We start from the raw sequence: 22,860 nt of genomic DNA on the forward strand, positions 1-22,860 counted from the left end.
GTTGTTACAGCTAACTCAAACAGATGAATTGTTATAGCTGACTCAAACTGTCAGAGAGGGAATGTTTTTTATGTTAAGCTCAGTGTTTGCTGAAATCCAGAATTCTTATCATGACCTTTTAATAACTAGTGTAGTAATAGAACATCACATTTCAGTAGATGAGGAAAGCTTTTGTCACTAGTCTTACTTGAGGGAAACTTCCTTTAGCTTTAAACAAGAGATCTGACTGACAAAAGACATAACCCATAGTTGACAGAACTACTGTACAGGTGGGTTCAGAGAAGACTCTGCAGTAGACTTTTTGGCTACAGAGTCAGTAGTGTGAAGCAAGTTAGATGGCAGATTGAGTGGAACTGCCTAATCCATTATTACTGTTGCTTTTCTACATCAGGATACAAGTCTAGTAAAAACAACTACTTTCATACATATGAGATTATGGTAGCCTGTTCAATTAATTTCTGCTTTTATAGAGTCAAGGGGAGGTGATTTTCCTTCTCACCAGTCAGTAAGAAGGCCATCGTTACTACAGCTGGGTGTAAAAAAGCAATGGTGGTCTTCAAGAAAGCATGCAGGAGTCAAGGAAATTTGGCAAATATGTTTAAATTAGAGCTGTCATGTACTGTGTGTGAACAGATGAAAGTTATGTATTAAGACCATAACGTTCAAATGTTATCTGGAAATAAAAGAACCAAACAGGCAGAAACAGAAATCCCATCCAGGAAAAGACAAAGTATGATAGCCCCTAGGTATTGTGTTTAAAATTGGAAGACTGGTCAAACAACTATTTCAGGTGGATCCTGTACATCTGTACATGACTAATGAAAACTCATTTCTTCAGTAAAAATGTTCTCTGGCTAAGAAAGATTTGCCAGTATTTGTTTGTAACAACTTACACTGTGGTCTGGGAAAAGAATCCATGCTAGTAACAGAACATGCATATAATAATAATATATATATATATATATATATATTTAGTATGAATTGAAGTGATTAATTAAAGTAACTAACACTATAATTCTTTTAATTCTTTTGAGTTTTCTGACACATTTTCCTTCCTATGAGGTTGATAGGAGAAAGGTACTAGGTACCTTTTGTACATCTTCATTTTGAAATATTTACAACAATTTTTCTTTTTCATTTCAATATTTTTATTGCAATCAAATCAAGATAGATGTCCGGAAATACAGATTGTCCAATTTAAAGAATATTTTTAGGTATTAAAATTGATATGTAAGCTAATATACATGTTGAGTACAGTGTTGACTGGAAATAAACAGAAAGGAAAATGGAGCAGAGTAAAATGAATCATAAAGAGGTTAAGGGTTTTGAAAATGAGCACATGCCAGTAGAGTTAAATTGGTTTGTATTGATTGTGCTGCAGGGAATTTGCAACTGGAAATTTTCAAGAAATGGACTTGAGATCATTTTTGTTTAATAATTTCAATAATGTTATTGGTAAATATTGTGACTGTGCTGATGAAATTTGCTAATGTTGGATCAATAATAAGGGCATCAATAATACAGAGAAGGACTGAGGTATATAGGAGAAGGTGAATAGTCTTGAGGATTGGGATAATAAAAATGCACTTAGATATTAAATGAGGGTCACTTATTAACATCAATTTGCAGATATCAGGTATATTTTTGTACTTTTTTGCACTATTTTGGATAGTGTTTACTTCATGCTGACAATGGTTGATTTTTAAGCATTTTGTAAATCACATCCCTTAGGTACCCCCTACCCACTTTTTGTTGTTTTGTTGTTTTTTTTTTTTGACACAAATAGAAGATTCTGAAATCATCTTTTCAATAAAAACCACTTCTAAACAGAATTAGCTTAAATATGAAAAAAAAAAAAAAATCTTGTTGAATTGTAAACCCCCAAAAGCAAAAATTTATAATGAAAACAGAAAAATATTTCAGCTTTCATAACACCAGCAGCCAAGCTAAAAGGTGTTGAATCTTCTAAAACAGATGCTGTCTTGTGATGGAAGATAGATTAGCCTGTGAGCCTGAATAAACTTAGTCTCTAATTAGTATGCAAATCTCACCGGCTCCAGGGTTCTTCCTGTTTCAAAAACTGTGATCTATTTAGTGTTTCCATGTTTCCTTGTGAATAATCTCACCCATGAGGTTTCTTTTTCATTCTAATTTTCTTCATACCTGTAATTTTCAAAGTGTGCTTTATTGTTTTAGCTCAATATTTTCTTCAAAGAACCAAGCTAAAAAATGTTAGCACTTCTATAACTGAAAAGAAAAAAAAAAAAAAAAAAAAAAAAGAAAACAAACACAGTCATTAATAATAAAAACATTTTGACTTAATCCTATAGGGTAAAATTCTACATTATGACATGTATTTATTTTATATGTAAAATACATACAAAAATATACAGAAGGCTATAGATGTTGAACATAAATATAATTCATCCTGAAACTTTTGAACTGATTAGCAGGCTATTTAATGCCAGAATGTTAAATAAAATGTATAATTGCCTTTTAAGTCCAATCATACACCATTAAAACTGTGACATTTTCAACAGTAGCAAGATCACATCATTAGTTAAAATTATTGACAGAAAGCACATCAGCAAATTGCTAGGTATGGAAGTTTTCTAAATCTCTGTAAAATTCTGGAAATAAAATTAAAAAATTGCTCTCACAAACCTGGATATTGATTCCTCCTTCCCCTCCCTCTTGTCTGATATGATTACCAGTGTGTCAGCATGGAACATAAATGAAGCATCTGAATGAAGATGGAAAAAGTCAGGATGGGAATCTCTTGATCTTGAGATCAAGTTCTCTTATACTCTCTATTCACATCATCGAACTTTAGACAACAACTTTCAGGACCCTCATCCCCATTTGAAAGAATCAACCTTTTCTCAACTGTCTATATAGTAAAGTTCGTCTTCTAAGCTTAAATGTTCAAAATTGTCATAATCAGATTCTGTGCAAGTAATCCCATGGGACTGAATGTATTTGCATGCATGCACACGCAGACAAGTGGGCAACCTATTATGACAGCTCCTGCATGTTTAGAGGTCTCTCTAAATGCAATATACGACAAGACTGTATATTTCACCTTAGATTATACAGTGATTGTCTATACTTACTCTCAAGAGTCAACAAGCATATTTGGTGTGCCATATGAATACCATGGGACTTATGTTTGATGGGGAAAACTCTTCTATAAATTGCATTAACTTGTTTAGCTATATTTGCTCTATATGCATAATTCCTCTTTGGTGGCCTTAAAATAATGAAAAAGGAATTCATGACACCTGTATTTTATTTTCCAGTTGCTCACAGGGTGCATCCTTGGACAAGTCACTTAGGTGCAGATCCTGAAAGGTTTTCAAGGCTCCAATTAATTCCAAAGACATCTTTAAAGGTTTGGGCTTTAACCTTTTTAGTGTTTGATTTCCTTTAGCTCTAAGATGAAAATGTTGCTATGAGCATATCTCTGAAGCCCCTCAGAGACTCTGATGAAAGATCCTGTAAATGTGTATACCATTTTTTATTATTTTCTTACTGGCCACTGAAGGGAATTCTGCATGGAATGTAAGCATCTGGAACTACCAGGGTCTGCAATGTTTATGAGAATTGAGAAACTTGCCCTACATATTTATGGAGCTATTATGAAATGAGAACACCAAACATAATTAATACAGAAAAAAAAATATTTAAAGTACATTTTACCTGCTGTTTTTTAGTATTTTATCTGACTGCATGGGCACCGTTGTTGAAGTACCATAGGAATTGGTAAGAGGTAACTATTGAAAATTGTTTTAGCATTAGGGATTCTAGTTCAGTGTTCAGAGATGAAACCAGCAATCTTGTTTGCTAAACACAGTTCACAGAAGTGTATGACACAGGTGCCAAACTATAAAATGGTCTGAGACACAGAAGAGTAATAGGTCAAATAGAAGCTATAAGCTCGAATAGTCAAGAAAGAAAAGGCTCTGTGTTAACATTTCCAGAATGATCACTGTGTTTTTGATTTGGAGTGTAAGGATGAGCTGAAAATGGTGGGAGCTTTTCAGCACAAAAATATGAAAAATTCTGTCTCTGCTGTGCAATGGTAGCCAGGTAGATTACACAGGTCCTGTGTAACTGTAATGCACAGAGAAATGGGAGTGAGGGAGGCAGGCATACCCAGAGTAATGTGTGCTACCCTATGGGTCCTGCTGCTGACTGGTCAAACAGATCTCTGCTTCGTAACAGATTTATTTTTTCCCATGTCACTATCTTACAAGTTAACCCTCCACAGCCTGTTTACATAACCATTTTCCTACTGTGCTCACCGGAAGACTAAGTGAAATGTAAACTGAAAAGAGATTGTAGGCAAAGAATTCATCAAGCTTTATTTTGACTACTCAGATCTCTGCCAAAGCCTTTCTTGGGTGTGTTCGATAGCTCAGGTTTGATGACCAGCCTTTTTCAGGTTGGAATTTCAGTTTAGATAAAGAATCTTGTCCAATAAATGCCAGAACTGGAATAAATCCCACTGGAATAAATGCCCAGAAACAGTGCATAATGTAGAGCTGAGCATTGGGACTACAAACAGACATGCTACAAGGAATCTATATTATATTCACATAAGGAACATGTGAATTTGTGAATTATGACAGACCACAACTTCTCAGCTGTGGTCTGCCATACAAATGATACACTAGAGGAACACATACAAAAAAGGATACAGGGAAGTACGTGTGTCAAAGCTGAATAGTCTTCAGATCAAACGTTCTGTTTGCATCAGTGACAGGAATTTCTTAGAGTATGGATTCAACTGATAGTGATTAAATATAGAAGATAACAAATATTATACAGAATACAGAATGTAGACATATAGTAGTGTTTTATACCTGATATGCCTCAGATGAGATGTCTAGAAATGCTTTAGATAGTGATAAGTTATCACTAGGAATGAAACTCAGACCTGTCATATGAGGCAGTGTCAGTCACACATTGCTTAGTGGACTTTGAAATTTATGTTAGACTTGTGGACTAAATATCATCTTAAAAGGGAGAAAGCCATCATTCATTAAAGTAGGATAAATGCCTCAAGTCTGCTGAAAGAGATGGAAACTCACAGAGCTTCACCAGATTCAAATCTGAGTGCTCAAAATAACTCAAGCCTTCAGATTCCCAAGATAGTCTTTTAAAATATTTATTTTAATGTAAGACTTTTAAAAATTGATTTCCAGGAAAATTAAAATCGTTTAAATAAAACAAGAGCTGAGAATTGTTTAAAAAAAAAAAAAAAAAAAAAAGTCGAAATTTTTTTCACAGTTTAAAAATAAAGAAACCACCCCAAATCATATTTGTCAGGTTTTGGACAGTCTGGGACTTTTCATGAAGATATTTCCTGTTCTGTATTTCTGCTTGTTGGATGATTGTCATTAGGCTTCTGTACATAAAATGCTTTTAATTCTGGACTTGAGTGGTGTAGGTGTAGGGAAATCTGTGTAGGGAAGACTACATAGTACATTACTACTGAAGGTCTAGGAATAGTTTGCAAGGATGAACTACAATTCCATCTATGTAAGTAAGGCCTAAAGGAAAAGAAAATGAGGTAAATTTACTCCTGACTTTAATGCTGAGAAAGCAATATTCACGAGAATGCAAAGAATGACCTTCCTGGCTCATTATTAGTTGTCATTGATGAAAATACATCTTTGGACCTAATGTTACTAGTTATAATTCTAACTCTAACCATTAGTGTAAATTCATTGCCTTCAAAATATGAATTGTTAACACAAGTGAAAGAAGTGAGTACTTAATTCTTTGTATTCTGCTTCCTCCACACCAGCCCTTCCTATTTCGACCCTCCAAACTGTTAAGCTCAGAAGGAATGATGAAGCCACATGTCCTGGGAGATTTTTCTGTTTCTTTTCCTTTCACTCTCACGCAGATGGATTTAGAGGGAGAGCTACTCCTGAGGCAGGTTTCTCAGGCAGGCATGAAACCAGAGCAGATGCTAGCAGACCAGGCAATGATACACTTATATTTCAATTTTTTTTCCCCCTTTTTGTTACATACTTTTGTTATCCTGAAACAAGTCTTTGTCCTCAGCTGAGGATTAATTCATTTTAACTTGAAAGTTGAACCATCATCAGCTTTAAAAATGCTTTATGAGTATGGCAAGTTTAAACCACACTTTATTCCTCATTAGCTTTAAACTTCATTAATTTTACATAGGAAGAAAAATAAAGGGAAAAACCCTTTCTAAATGGAAATTTCATTTTTTTTTTCAATGATTTTGTAGAAGAATATGATGATAATAATTTTTTAAAAGTTTGTAGAGAGTGGTTATAATAAGAAATCAAAGCTAAGGAGAACACTTGATGAAAAGGGATTATGACAAAGTAGTATATTTTGGCACTTAAAAACAACCTCTGATTTGCTTAATTAAAAAAAAAAAAAAAAAAAGTTGTTGTCAAAAGTTGATATAATACCTTTGAAAATGACATTGAAAATTGTCACTTCAGGAAACTTTCAGAGAACAACACCTTATCTGCTGTAGCATACACCTGTATGCTACATTTGCTCCTACAAAGGGTAGAAGAAGGCCTTTATATCACATGAATCTCATTTCTGCCAGCTAGAGAGATTTGATGAAGTTGCAGAAGCTATTTCACCCAAAGGAGCAGCATGGTAGCTGCTGTGGAGAAAACATTTTCCAAATGCCTCACAAGCCATATCATTTCACAGTTTGTGTTTGGGAAATGCCGACTTGAATATAAAAACTTAAGCTTTCAAAAACAAACTCTTCAAAAAAAATTGACTCATATTTTCATTGATAATATCCTGTTCTAATATTTTTTTAAACTGTTTTCCCCAGCTACTTCTTACTTTAGACAAACAATCAAAAGAGCTGGCACATATTTTCAGCTTCATTCCTCTTCCTTTTTCATTCTAGCCAAGTTCATGTGTATGCCACAGAGTGCATACAAAGAAGCTTCACTTTCAAATATTCACAAGAGAAGGAAATTATGTTTTTCTTGTTTGGGATTTTTTTTTTTTTTTGATGTTCTATTTTTCTGTATAGCTATAATCTCTCTTGCTTTGTAGGGTGTGTGTAATAAATGGGGTTTGAAATTCCTTAAACACTTTAGCTTCGCTTCAGCTATTAATCTCAGCAGCCATTTATTGGTTTCTATGCTACAAAGCAATGGAGATTATCCTTTAATTAATTCCATTGAGGGGTTCAGCTGCCACCATCAAGCACACTATGGTTTCATAAATTAATCTTGTAGGGGAAATATAATGCAATTTATTATAACATTTATATTAAAATGCAAATAACAATAGTTGAAATCCTGTGTAACAAAAAGATATACATGTGTATATATATGTCTCCCAAATGCAGTATCAAAAGAACACTTGCACATTCCATGTTCTTGTTTTTTGTATTTTCTGTAATTCTGCTTTAAGGATATTTTAGAATCCATCAGGAAAGACAAATATGTTTTCTTGACTCCTACATATGTACCTGTCTTAAAAATTGTGAAAGAACATCTGAAATCCAGACCTCTGAGAAATATATCATTGATTTGTAGAGATCTACTTGAGGTCTACCTTGCCATCTCATTCATTTGTACTATTGTAACTTAGTCAATTATAATAATACATATGATAACCTTTTTATATTGTGAGTGTTTGAAGGACAACAAGACCTACTGCCTAAAGCATCTCCAACATATTTTGATCTCTAGAAGCTGAAAGTGCCACCTTTTTGTATCAGACAACAGATTACATTAAAATGATGTTAACTATTTCAAAACTGATCTGGGTGTAAGTAGAACAAATTTCATTCTGTACAATATGCATATGTACTTTCTTTGAAGTCATTAAGTGTTAAGTTTTCAGCTGTACCTAACATTTGATGGAAGCAGAAGAAGAAAGTAGAGAGGTTAAGATGTTTGTTTTATATTCACCCATTTTAATGTCAGCAGCTATGCAGGAAATCCAGATCAGTTCATACTGAGAAAACAAGGTGGTGTTATCAGCAGTTTCTTTTCTGAGTACTACTTTCATAGGATTTCTTGCAGATTGGCAATCTTATCAGTGCCAAGAAATTAAACAGACTGTATGTTCTGCCTAAAAATCTACATATAATATTATTAATTAAGTTAATTAATCAAGTAGAATCCTCAAGACAATTTGCATAAATAGTTTTATTAAAACCCTGAGCACAGTAAAATGTTGCAAAGCCTCTTTGTGGGTTTGATGTAAATCCTAATATTTCACTGATCTGGGTGAAAAAATTCAGCTTAATATGGAAAAAAGTTTTCTGTACTAATTATATATTTTTTTTGTTATCAGAAGTATTGAGTTATTCTTCATCTTAATAGATACAATTTTCTGTGATTAATGAATTTATAATATGAGAAATTATTCCAATATTTAAGCTGTTTTCTGTCTGGGTATGTCCACTGTATTGATCATGTTTTGCAAGGACAGAAGGGGTCTGTGTTTGCTAAAATATTACTAAATGTGCTGCTTTGAGAATTTGCAGTGTATAACAAAGGGAATTACAACTATTTTCACCTAGAAGCTGATGGAAAACACCATATGGTTTAAATCATAAGCCATCACAGAACAGAGTTGATATAAAAACAGGATGGTGCCACCTATGCCAGCTCTGATATGTCAGTGATGTGCAGATGTATTTGTGTTGTGAAGACTATTTAAAAATAGCAGCAAAATTGCGTTCTCAGTGAAAGCAGTCATGGGGAAGACATGTATTTATTTAAGTAGATAACAGCAAGGACATGGTGTTTAAATGCAATCCACCTAAAAAAAAGCTACCTCTCAGAACTGCTCAGGATCTGCTACTACAGTCCCTGGGTTGAGGCCACCCTCCAGGCTAAATGCATTTGCTTAGTGGGAGACCCTGAGAAAATTCGCTACAGAAAACCAGTGTGTAGCTACCAGTAACTGTTTAGCCTTTGTAGAAGAAAAAAAAATCTTCACACTTTAAAAAAAAAAAAAAAGTTTTTTTTTAAACCCTTTTTACAAATAAGTCTTATTTTTTGTTGCTTTGTGGATTTCTTTTAGATATGCTGTGTCAATGACTCTTGTTGGATTTCCCAATTGATACAAAGTAGCAAGATTCTGACAAATGTTTTATAGAAAATTGGTAACAGCAAGGTTATAAATGGAAAACTACTCTCTAAGCATCAACTTGGTGATCGTATTCCATAATTTCTGTTTTAATAATAGCTGTAGCTGTTAAAATATTTTAACTCAGGTTGCCTATATATATTTTTAACTAATGTAATATGGTGTCGTGGTTCCGCTCGAGTGGGCAGCCGAGCTCCACCACAGCCGCTCTCTCACTCCCCCTCCTCAAAGAGGAATGGGGAGAAAATATGTGAAAAGGGCTCAAGGATTAAGATAAGGACGAGAAAATCATGCAATAATTATTGTAACGGGCAAAACAGACTCGGCATAAGGAGATAGTAAGATTTATTGCCTACAACTAACAAGCGAGAGAAGTGAGAAAACAAAGGAAAAAAAAAAAAAACAAAAGCACCTTCCCCCCCATCCACCCTCTTCCACCTCCTCCCCCCGAGCGGCGCAGGGGAACGGGGAATGGGGGTTATGGTCAGTCTACAGCACTTCTTCTCTGCCGCTCCTTCTCGGTCACTCTCGTCCCCTGTGCTGTGGGGTCCCACCCACGGGATGCAGTCCTTGATGAACTGATCCGGCGTGGGCTTCCCACAGGCAGCAGCTCTTCCAGAACTGCTCCAGATATGGGTCCGTACCACGGGGTCCATCCCTCAGGAGAAAACTGCTCCAACCTGGCTCCCCTACGGGCAGCAGCTCCTGCCAGATCACCTGCTCCTGCGTGGGCTCCTCTCCACGGGCTACAGGTCCGGCCCGGAATCTGCTCCGGCAGGGGTCTTCCACAGGCGGCAGCCTCCGTCGGTGCAGGGCCACCTGCTCCACCGTGGTCTCCTCCACGGGCTGCAGCGTGGAACCCTGCTCCACCGTGGTACTCCATGGACTGCAGGGGGACATCCTGCTTTACCATGGTCCTCACCACAGGCCGCAGGGGACTTCTGCTCCGGCGCCTGGAGCACCTCTCCCCCTCCTTCTACACTGACCTTGGTGCAAGGCTGTTCTCCCACTCCCTTGACTCTCCCGGCTGCTGTGTGGCGCAGCGTTTTTTCCCTGTCTTAAATATGCTCTCACAGAGGCGCAAAACAACATCGCTTATTGGCTCGGATCTGGAAAACAATGGGGCCCTTCCCAAACATGGGGCAGCTTCTAGATCTTTCTCACAGAAACCACCCCTATGGCTCCCTGCTACCAAAACCTTGCCACGTAAACCCACTACATATGGTGAACAGAAAAACAGTGGATCTACTAACAAACCTGACTTTTATCACATTTGGACTGAATATTTAGTGCTAATATGTGGAAGAGATCAGAATTTTCACAAGCTTATGCTTGTGACTAATAATAGTTACAAATTCATGCTAGCATATGTATATATTGTTTACCATCTACACTGTCTAATAGTTCATCTGAAGATTGGATGAGAAGCAAAAATAGTTCATAGAATAAGAGAAATTGAAAGCATGGGTGAAAGCCTACTCAGTCAAATTGTCCAGGAAGAGACATGATACACCCAATTTATTAATGCTGGTTTTGATACTGTACTTAATGACATAATAGAAAAATTATGACAGTTCAATTATAGTGTATAGTGTATAGGCTCTATTGAACCTGAGTCTTTTGGATGCTAGCCAATATAAATGATTTAATATTTGCTTGTCTTATTTTTATCTGTAGAATTTAGTGCCTTGAAGTTAAAGAACAAAAATCTATCCTTTTACAAACCAAAGCTCGTGTCTTACAGATTCATATCTTTGCCTGTACTGGACTCTTGAGCAGCTTGTTATCATTCTCATCATATAATATTAAAAGACTAATCAAATGGAAAAACAGGTTGTTACATGCAAATCCGCGTCTCAATAATTATTTAAAGCTTTAAAACAAGATATGTCATGGATAGGGCCATGCAGTAGCCCTCTGATATACTTTAAGTTTTAATTTAGGAGCTTAAAAGGAACAGAAAATATTTGTTGAGAACTTTTCAGTGTCAAATTATGATAACTAAGAGTGCTAAGAATTACTGCTTTTATATTCTTTCAGGTAGGCTCTTTACATGTAGGTTATAGGTTACATTTTGCCTACAGGTCTCTGCTTTCCTTTTCCTTTTTGTGTCTGTCTTGGGCCAGTTCTCTAGCAGCTGGTGGCACAGGGCTAGCAGAAAATGCTACTCGTGACCATTCTCCCACGAGTAGGCACAGGAACACTGGAATTGAACCGTTAGTATCACTTACCACTTGTTATCTGGCCTTTCACATTGTCTTGGTTGCACTGAATGAAAGCACTTAGAACTTCATGTAATGGCTTCTCCCTCTTGATTTAATGCATATAAGCCTGACACCTAATCAGCCACACATCCAAGCATGTTCTAGTTTAGATTGCATGAGAAAAGTGTAGATGTTGCATGCTGTGAAGTCACACATGGTTAGGTCTGTCTCCATAATCAGACAGTTGTAGCAGCACGATGCACAGCAACAGGTCATAGGATGTGTAGAAAGGCCTTTAGGCCCTTTTCTAATTACAACAGCATTGGGAATCTTCATTAAGATGTCAGAACAATTAATCTAGCCCACCACAGTCAGAATGGGATTCTATGTCTTCCCAAAGAAGACAATAGTGTTACAATGTGTCTTTCTGAATATGATTATAAAAAAAAAGAAATCCAAAAATCAGGGTTGTGGAGTTAGGGCACACCAAGGTACAGTGCCTTAACCTCTATACCTGAGGTGAGTGCATCCCTTGGATGGGCAGTAGACAATCAGAATGAGTAGCTCTTACTCATTTCAGTGTGAAGGAGTGAGGATACCTGTGCCACAGGCGTATGTGGCATGAGGCTCAATGAGCAGAGTTGAGGCTGATCATCAGGTCCATCATTTGGGATTTTCAAAAGTTTTGGTTTGTCTATTTTGAATGGCTACAATTTTCCACTAACCAGTACCGTATACTGTACAATTCAAGGTTTACTTTTGGCATAGGCCTCAAACTGGGGTAAAGAATATTTTACCTTTAAGTTGTTTCCTTTCTTCAGAAGGCAATAAGTGGTAAGTTTTGATATCAGTTCTGTTAATTTGTCAAACTTCAGAGTTTAGGATATAGGATGTAGAGCTTTCTTGTAAAAGAGCATATGTAGACCTGAAGTCAAAAGGAGGGGAAGGGTAAGCAACCTGACTAGCCCTGGAAGTATGGTATGCTTAATGTCTAGGGTACCTTACCTTGGTAACGCCATGTGAGTAGTCCCTGTGCTGGATCAGGTGAAGAAGTCCTGGTGCAGTACAACATTCAGGGAAAGAGATATTGTCTCTCAGTTTTTATATATTTTATTTTTCTGATCTAAGAACTTAAATGCAAAATGTAATCAATAAGAAGGCTGATTAATTATGCCTGACAGGAGGACCATAAGGAAGACCTGAGTTCAACATTTTGCACAGGACTGATTACCAGCATTGTGTCTGAGGAATGAGGAAATGGGGACTAACGAAACCTCCAGAATGCCTCCTACTGCCCTCTCTCTTGCACTGCCCAGATACAGTGGAAACTGAATTAGACAAATGAAGAGGTGTTTGGGCTCAAAAGTTTTGAAGTACTTTATCATGCACACTGCATCATACATTGAATTTCTCAGGATCAAGAGCTGTGAGAGCAGGATAGACAGACAAGATAACTAGAAAGCAGGGTGTAGGATCAAAATGGACAAAATAAATAAATAAATAAATAATTTAACAGTTTGGATTTTGTAGAGAATAGAACTAAATAGGTGTTTGTTTGTCCCCCCCCCCATCCCATCCACTTTTCACCCCCCATCTGACTCCTCTCCCCCAAATATCTATACTTTCAAATGGGGTAATTGTCAGAGTTCTGTGGAAATCTGTAGAGTTAGGCTGATATACACAAGCACAAAATGTGACCTAAATAGGAAAATAGCAAAAGAAAAGTGTTTCCTTCTCTCTCCTCCAATAGCTAATCCTCCTTGAAATGTGAAAGGCTTCTCATGTAAAATGAAACCAGATTTAGAAAGAGTAAGAACATCTGAAAAAAAAAAAAAAAGAAAAAAAAAAAAAGAAAAAAAAAAGAAAGACTGTTCCAGGGGGTTGTAATAATGACTATCACACTCTCTTAGATAAAATAGGAGAAAATTTCTGACTGCAAACAGCAGATTCAGTAGGTCTCTGGAGGTTTAATCTTTCACAGATAGCAAGAAATCTGAGTTGGATAAAGGCCTGGAGCTTTGCAAAATATAAGTTTCTGATGGAATGATGTTGTTCTGTTTTGTGAACTACACCATTTATCTTTATTTCTTTGTAGGTGATGCTTTCTGTGAATTCTTCTGAACTGGCCCATGATAAAAGTAAAAGCAGATGCAGGAAGTCTGTATGATAATAAATAATGACTAGGCTTGACAAAGTACTTCTGACATTTTAAGAGGGATACCATTGAACAAATTTATCTGGTTTGTTGCTCGACCATGAGAGGAATAATATAGTCCAGTTGAAAGGCAGCTTTCTCATTGGACTTGGGAAAAAAAAAAAAAAAAAAAATCACTTGCGGTCCAAATCCACATCTTCTCTGGGAGTTGGCTTTATTAACGAAACACAAGTCTTCCCTGGCATAGCAAAGTCCTGAAGGATTTTATTTTTTATTTTTTTATTTTGTCTACAAAAAATCTACATCTCCTACACAATCCAGATCTGCTTGTGTAGTTAGCCAAAGCTATAAAAATCTAAATGTAAAAGAAAGACAGTAAGTGATGATTATCTTTTTTCTTGCACATCTGCCACATTTTAACAGGTTGCTACAGGAAAAACAAACAAACAAAAAACATGCCACCCATTCTAAGGAAGAAAACTTAGGAAACTGAGGTATCAACTTTTTCAGCTAAGATGTTAAAGAGAAACTTGTCAAGAGAGGCATTAGAGAGTGATCTGGCAGTGTGAGCTGAACTCCAGTGTCCCTGGGACGGTTACAAACAACTTCATTGAGATTTGCATGCCTGCAAATTCATTTTGGAACATTCAAAGAACAGAGCAGGTCTGCAAGTAGATCTTCTAGCTAATATAAATCATAACTATAAATAACTGTTTATTAACCAAATATTTTTTTTGTCTTGTGTCCTCATTTTGAAATAACCATTTTCTTTTTCATTTAACAGTAGGTCTATATTTCTTGTTTTGGTTTGAGTGGTATGCTTCTCTTGATTTTCTTCCAAAAACAGAAATTCTGTCTTCTCCCAATATATCCATGAAATTTAGTCTACTTGCCATTCTTCACTATTATACTCTGATTATCAGTTTTCATTGATGATTTATTAACAAACTGCATTCATGCTCTCTGAGCATTCAGTCTTGTTACCTAATAAGATCACAGATAACACATACAACACCACCTTTATTTGAAGTGTTTATTTTGAGAAACGTTGCCTCACTGATTTTGCAGTTAAGTTCAAAGCCTAAAATCTATCCATTAAAATGCATATTTTCACTCCATTACTAATGAAACTCAGTTCCATATCTTTAATATTGTGTGGATAAAAAGATTAAATGAGTTGTGATATTTACGTTCTTCTTAGCTATTTTGTGTATGCTATGAGAAAAACATATCTTTGTGGGTACTGTAAAAAAAAAAAAAAAAAAAAAAAGACTTAAATTGAATGAAGATGAATTAATTTGGTTTTTGTTTGCTTGCATTTTTATAAATCTCATTTCCCTAGGCTGGGTTGCATCTATGGCTGATATTGGGTGTTCTATTGTCATTTATGAATCTGATTTACAGAAATAAAAATTGTTTCAGTTTTGAACCCTTCTTTTTGCAATAAATATATGTATTTGAATTGAACTTTGTTTAGTTTTCTTCAACCAGGAAATTTGCTTTAAAATTAAATTTCACAAGCTTATCTGATTTTATTTTCCTTTGAAGGTTTTTAATTAATGTGTATTTTAAGAAAGTAACTCTGGCATATACTGAAAATATTGAAGTTTCCAATTTATTTACAAAAGAAGTGTATGGGTTACAGGTATCTCTCATACCATCTGCTGTCTGGGAGACAGCACAGATACAATAGTTTTTGCCTAATCAGTGTGCAGCTCTTGACCTTTTTCTGAGTATTCCACAAGAGTTATCTATCATTTAACATAAACTATATTAGGTGTGCCTGTGATATAGATATGTATTTAGTGTTTGAAATAATTAACAATTTAAATATCTTTCAGTTATCAAAATTTCAGGGAAGAGATGTGAGATTTTAATCAAGGGGCTGATTGTATTTTAAGGAATTTAGTAATTTAGTTTATATTTTACTGTGAGGAATCATCTTTTTTTTTTTTTTTCTCAATGTTTTTGATAAACATATTAGAAAAATTTCAAGGTCTTCATAAGACTGTATTTGGTAATATGTGTAGAGATAGTGAAACACTGTAAATCACATTTTTAAGTGGACTAAAAGGGAGACTATGACATTTTAACTAAAAATGCACAGGGAAAATGATGGGTAAGGAAAAGTGTGTATAACTGAGCTCATTTGCCTTCACTCTTAAGAATTTTCAGTACATTTTTTTTTTTCCAGCCAAATGGTGTTGTTGTATTTTAATTAGCTTGATGTCTTTGGAAGGGAACTGCTTTTTGGGAAAAAAAATAAATAAAGGTTGGGAAAAAAAAATATAAGGAAAAAACATCTCATCATTGTATTATACCCTTCAGTAGAAACAGCTGCTGATGTTAGGTACGCCTGATGGAGAGCATGCAGCAGCACTGATACATTACCTATCAGCCTAGATCTATGTTCTTTTCAATCTTTAACATGACAAATAATTATGTCAGGAAAAAAAAAAAAAAAAAAAAAAAAGTCTGGATTTCTTTTTTTTTAAATCTCTTATAAGCAAAGGAAGTATCAAGCAGGATAATTGCAAGAAAGATTTAAAAATAACATTAAATGATGTGGGAAGATGCTATCACATTATTGGTAATGCTTTACTTTAAAAATGGAGGATGATTTTATTCTTTGTAATTTGCTTACATTCGAGAACTTTTTCTCAAATATATTAGCCATATTACCTCTAATTATTAGCCTCATCTAGATACAGATTCTCTTCTGTGTTGGTCTTCCTGAGAAACTCATGGAGATCTGTTTTACATCTCAAATAATATTAGCCTTCCCTATGGTGCAGTGGTCAAGGGTTTATCAAGTGATGGAGCAGACTGTTTACATTTCCCCCCTGTGTATTGACCAGAGCAATGCCTCTTCATGGGGCTATAGTCAGACTTACAAAACAGACACAATAATTACTTCTGGAACAGTAAGCAGAGCCCACAGTGGGGCAGAGTTGAATATGTTTCCTTTAGGACTAGTGGCTGGTACTGGGCTGCAGATGCTCGCACCCCAGAACTCTCTGCTTGCATGCAGATGGGAGCAGATGACAGATGTAGTCTTTTGTAAGGTTTGCATTGGTCTGTGGGAAAGGAATTTGCAGGTGGCTTTGCGCTGTTTCACATGTCCCTGAATTAGAGATAATGAGGAAACAAGCAGTAGAAACAAAAAATTGAGCAAGATTGAGATCAAGTAAATTGGCTACAGTGCTAAAGATGAGCTTTGGGCAGTGGCCAATTGCTGGTTGGCTTGAGGCGTGTGTCTGAAGGTCTCTAAACAATTGTATGATAGATTCAGGTGCATGGACAGTGTGTGGGGCTGTGGGGAAAGTAGTGAAAAAGGGCAATAAAAGCCTTCTGTTCAAGAGCCATCAGGAGTCCGTGTCTTGCATCCCTTCATTGGTCTTCATGATAGGAAGGAGCATTGAAAATAGCAAATATGTCATGCTGTTAAGAAATAATTTTAAACACACACTAACCTGTAATCTTCTGATATTTTTTCACCTGCACTGTATAATTCAATTCTAGGCACCACAGCTTTTTGGATAAATACACTAAAAACATGTTTTCTGAAATGATTACTCTCACTTATCCTCCTTTTCTGTTTCAAGTATTTAATTTGATTTATAATCTTTATTTAAAGAACAATAAAGATGAGAGTCCTTTTATATTGGAAAAGTAATAGATTTGGGGTGAAAATCATCTCAGGCAGAAAGAAACTATACAGCTGATCTATTAAACTTTTTGTCAGTAGGATTCAGCCTATAAGACCTTCACATTCACATGAACGAAACTGGTAAGAGAGTGAAGAAAAAGCATATTATATGGTGTCATGTTAAATGTAACAAAAAGCTACAAGTGTTGGAGTACAAGTTTATTGCAAGATCTTATATTTAGACTTTTTGCTTCTAGTCTCCCTTCATACTGCTTGTGTTTCCATGAATCACTGATATTTCATGGTGACAATGGAAGGGTTAGACACAATGCATTTGAAATCCAAATTTTATTTATTTTTTTAATATAACATAACATTTTCTATACAAGTGGTTCTTAATACTGTCCTTGACAAAAGTAACTACTTTTTTTCTTCAGTAGAATCTTGTATAAGATACTAAAGTTTTGTTCTATATAAAGAAAGGCCATTTTTTTTCAAGTGGAAGTTACAGGAAGAAAATAATCTTGATTATTATGTTTGGTACTTTACCCTTCTAATCATTTTTAAATCGTTAACTTTACCCTTCTAATAATTTTTAAATCCTTAAACATTAACTTTTTATGTTGGGAACTTTCCTACAATAAGTACCTCATCACAGTCCAAAAGATCATTGTTCTTTTTTCATGTTATTTATTTATTTACATTTGTGAGGTCTGATTCTAGTTTTATTTCTTTTTGTCTCCACTGATTTTGTTGATTTCATTACTCATTCTGCAGGTAGAGAAAACAAGATTTACTAGGATAAATGTGAGCAGAAACAGATTCATGAAGCCAAACATTTTATTTTAATATTTGTATAAATGAAAACACTGTATTTGTATAAATGAAAACACATGTCATTTTCATCCTCCTTACACTGTGTACTTCCTCAATGCTTTCTAAACCTTAATATATTAAATGTGACTGAATTTCTGATTATTCCAATTCCTCTTTTTTTTTTTTTTTCCTTTTTTTTTCTTCCTTGATATATTCAACTTGGGCCAAACCATAAGTGGTTTATTATACTCATGAAAATGCAGAAGCATTACCTCATTACACCAGAATTTATGTGCAAGAATTAAAAGAGACATTTGGAGAGCTATTTAAAACAGATATAAATATATCTGCCATGATTAAAGATAAGTAATTTAATTTAACAGAAACTGTTAAATAAACAACATGTTTTAATAGTGTCAGAATTCTCATGCCAACAGGTGATGTTGCCAGAGGCTTTCAATCATAAGCCTCTGTTTTCAGTTGATGATAGCTCTGCCAAATTTAAACCATTGTGGCTGAATATATCCCTCAGATAAATTTGTTAATATTTTGATTAAAGTAAGATCTTCCTTAATAAGTAGTTAATGAAAATAGCATTGACTAGTTAATGTTAAATAGTTCTATTAACATTTTGTTGTAAAGTTTCCATCTGGTGGCATGTGGGAAATGGAATTTAAAATCTTGCTTGAGATAACCCTGTACTGATGAAAACGTTTCTACTGCTCCTAAGGAAATCTGGCCTTAGAGGTCACTGAGTAAAATGTCTCTGCACATGGCAAAACTTCTGAAATAAGTGTTTTCCAAAGATCCTTTCTATGCTGAACATGCATTATTCCACCAAAGAGCATGCAGAAATAACCCAGTGCATACACTGTCCAGACAGGAGACCTGAGTGCCTTTCCTCTTGACTCTGACATCACTTTCCCTGTGAACTGGGGCTGCCAGGAGGAGAGGAAGGAACTCATGGTTTTGAGTGGACAGGACAGGAGCAAGACTGACTGTGGTAAGGAAAGACATTAAGGGGAAGAGACAAAATAAACATCCACAGGGAAGATTCAAGAAATTAAGGAGAATAATGGAAGCGATGCTAAGAGGAAGAATGTGGGCCTGTGTATGATAAGAGAGAAAAGTAAAGGTGTGGGAGAGATATTGGCGCAGGAGGAGGCAGACAGGAGTTGGCTGAGGAACATAGATTTGGGGAACTGTAGCAGTAAGGGAAGGTAGGAGGCCAGGGCAAAGGAGAGGCTCATGGAAAACTTGGTGTAAAAGTTTAAAATCTCTAGAATATGCTTTCCCTTATTTAGAAAATAGTTATGAAATTTAACAATGCTTTCATTCCCTGAAGGACCGGATGAGCTGGAGGCTAACTGTGTTGCCAGTGTCATTACTGGTTCAAGTAGCTGAAAAAGCTTCCGTTACTATCCTTCCTTGCTGAGTACCCAAAGGGACGAGCTTGTTTCAGCAGCATGATATGGCTAATTTTCTGTAAAGCCTTACTGTTACATTGCCTCTGAACAGTGCCAAAGAAGCACTAAGGCTGCAACTGAAGAACACAGAAATTACAAAATACCTGAATTAAGGCTCAATCAACCTGAATTATCACCACGGGTTTGTGCTCATTTTGATTCACCCTTTCACTTGCCCATCACCACATGCTTTTTTACATCCTACATCTCCATTGTCTCCTGCCCTTGTCAAATCCTTCCTCAACAAGCATTCCCACTTGCTGGTACAGGACTGAAGAATTCAAACTGGTTTTCAGTAAGAGGATTTCGAGAGTGAGCCTTTTGATTGTTCATGTCTTTAAGATCTGTGTGTGAAAATACAATTATATGCATACCTTGTCGCTTAATGAGTTTTGATATATGCCATTGATCAAGTACAGTATAATGCCTTGTTTTCTGCCACAGAATTTTAAAAATATATATTACTTTACTCCTTGAGGTAGTAGCAAGCAAATTTAGTGAAAAGTGATTTTGTATCTTGTTTTCTATATTACTAAGGTACCACAAGGATAAGTGAAGAAAGAAGTATTGTATGCAACTCTATGTCATAATCTAAATGTAACGCTACACAGATTATGAACATTTCTCTGGGTTACTGAAAGACATTAAAATTACCAAAGCATTGAAACCACAACTGAAAACACATTATATTAACATGTTTAAAACTCTGTTCTCCTCCAAATGTGTTTTATTTTTTATTATTTTTTTCTTTTTTTTTTTTTTTTCTTCCCCCCCCAATGTTGTTAGAGAGCAAGGTCATGCATGGTTATGTTAGAGGTTTATTGTTTGTTATTTAACTGTACCATTGTATATTATTAAGAGCAGGATAAATAACTGTATAGTGGGAAGTGTGAGACTTGTGATGGTACTGGAAACAGTCCCCCACAAAGCTGCTTTTCTGCACAGGAAATCTTTGTAAAGAACCTGCAGATCTTTTGCTTGTTAGAGTACTTTTACATGAAACAGTTCCAAACCATTTTTTTAGAATGTATCAACCCACAGGCACTAGAATATTTCACTGAGCACTTCATTGTGCTTTGGTGGAAAAGATATTTCAAAGTATAAAAAACTCTCTCAATAATTTAAACCATCACAGTCCAATCAGGGATTGTGTTGCCTGCACCTAATAGCAGCAGATATTTGAAACCCATTTCATATACAACAGTTAAAAACAATGTGCTAGAATACAACCCATCACAGAAATTATTTTCTTCACCAAATATCAAAGAAATCATCATTTTAGATAAAATCAGTATACTTACTGCTGTCATCCACTTTAACCAAATTAAGGTTATATTACTTATAGTTAAATAACCTTTCTAATATCTTGTTACAGAGTAGAATTGTTGTGGCTGTGACAGTAGAATAGAAAAGTGACAACAGTTCTTACTTCAAGTATATTTAAATAGTTATATTCTGTCTTCTTGACATAGAATCATATTAATATTTTTAATATCCATACAAAAATAGCTTAATTTTCCTAGCTAATTAGTGCAGGAAAGGAAAGGAAAGGAAAGGAAAGGAAAGGAAAGGAAAGGAAAGGAAAGGAAAGGAAAGGAAAGGAAAGGAAAGGAAAGGAAAGGAAAGGAAAGGAAAGGAAAGGAAAGGAAAGGAAAGGAAAGGAAAGGAAAGGAAAGAGGAAAGAGAAAAGAGAAGAAAAGAGAAGAAAAGAGAAAAGAAAGAGAAAAGAGAAGAGAAGAGAAGTGATACTGACATTACTTTTTAAGAGTTAGATTCGCATGAAGGAATTATATTTATAAATCTAACACATCTCTGCCTATGGCATATGCTGAAGTAACATGAGCTCACATTAATAACTTCCAAATCAGAGCCAGATCAGAATTCATTCCCACTTATCACATAAGTAACAGAAATATTTTAACTTTTTATGGAAGGATGGATTTTTTTATTATTTTTTTTTAATAGTAGTTCCAAAGTTCTTTCTGATGCAACATTTAACTCATTTGATTTCACTCATTTAGTTTCACTAAAATGATAAAGCAAGATGCATATTGTGCAAAGACTAAAAGAGTATAGATTGTTTGCAGAAATACTTGGAAAGAGACAGAGTTCATAGAATTCTTTAATAACTCAGAGGGACGATAAAATCATTTACATTTGCTTTGTTGTTGTTGTGGTTGTTTTTCTAATCTTTGGTATCTATGTTATTGCAAGTTATTGCAAACACATCAAAGAAAAAAGCCTTTCCTCCTTAACGTTAACCAGCACAAGTGTCAGGTTATAACTTAGCTCAAAAATAGAGCTTCAGATCTCTCCACAAACAAATCTGTAGTTACAACCCTCCAAACAGCAGCTTCTTTTGTATTGTTCTGGCACCCATGGATCAGTAAGACAGTTTCATTTCTTCATGAGAGGATGAAACAAACACAAGAGGTCCCTTATCAAACAGATGAATTTAAGCTAGTTTGGCTACAAAAACACATCCCAGGGCAATAATACTGGAATCAGACATCCTTGAAGGTATAGAACAAGGGAAAACCCTGAAGACTATTTTTATTGGGCAAGACTGATCCATTTTTTACAGAGTACACAGGTTTCTGTCCCCCAAACCTACCTTTTTCTTATGAGCCAAAAGAGCTGTATTATTCCTGTTCACAAGAGAGAACCATTTCACATGCAGCAAGAGAAAGGAAACCCTATTTTACTGTGGTGAGGTCCATTTAAAAAAACACTAGGTAAAGAGACAAAGCTGTTGTGGAGGTGAAGAGTGACTTTTGAAATTGATAAAGAAATGTCAAAATGATCAGAAAAACTAGTTAAATGTTACATGTTAATTAAGGTTCCCCACCTTATTTCTCTGGGAGAACTGTCACTTCCAAAAGTTTCGTGAATCATAGAACTTAGTAAATATTCTACAAAATATTTTTACAAGGAATGAACATGCCAGTTTTCATGGAGTCATCTTGAATTCATGAAGACCTTTCACAATGATGTTAGATGTTGTATTCCTGTTGTTCTCCGATAGGCACACAAGCAGAAATACTGAAAAAATATTATCTAGATCAACAGAGTTTTCTGTACAGACTTAGGATTCCTTTCCTGCTGTCTGCTCAGGGCTAAGAGGAAAAATCATAATGGATAAGGTAGGAGGGGAATAAAGGTGAGCTGTGAAATGGACAAGAATATTCAGAAGGAACAAAAGGATAATTAACATTATTATTTGTCATAATCCAGACAATTATGTTTCTTGAAAATATATTTCTTGAAGTAATTGGACAATTTATATCCAAGAGTTTATATTCAGTTAGTATGAATTGCACTTAAAGTGAGAAAATTATTTTGGATGACCGAATTGTTTTGAAATAAATATTCTAGAAATATACTTATTATTCCAAAAAAAAATAGTGCGGGATTTTCTAAAGATTTAGCTAGGGAGTCGAT

The 22,860-nt window shown here is 35.2% G+C and overlaps 1 protein-coding gene across 13 annotated transcripts in view; it reads left to right on the forward strand.

Annotated features, from left to right (window-relative positions):
* The window catches only part of RALYL (RALY RNA binding protein like), a 426,876-nt gene that overhangs the window by 24,930 nt on the left and 379,086 nt on the right, over positions 1–22,860 (forward strand). For 2 of the 13 annotated variants that reach the window (XM_032182392.1, XM_032182395.1), the window contains one exon: positions 3,300–3,391. The exons of the other annotated variants lie outside the window; for them this stretch is intronic. The gene's annotated coding sequence lies outside the window, so the exon portion shown is untranslated. The remainder of the gene's footprint in view (positions 1–3,299; positions 3,392–22,860) is intronic. 13 annotated transcript variants of the gene reach the window in all.

Source organism: Aythya fuligula, chromosome 2, assembly GCF_009819795.1.
Source record: "Aythya fuligula isolate bAytFul2 chromosome 2, bAytFul2.pri, whole genome shotgun sequence".
NCBI lineage: Eukaryota > Metazoa > Chordata > Aves > Anseriformes > Anatidae > Aythya > Aythya fuligula.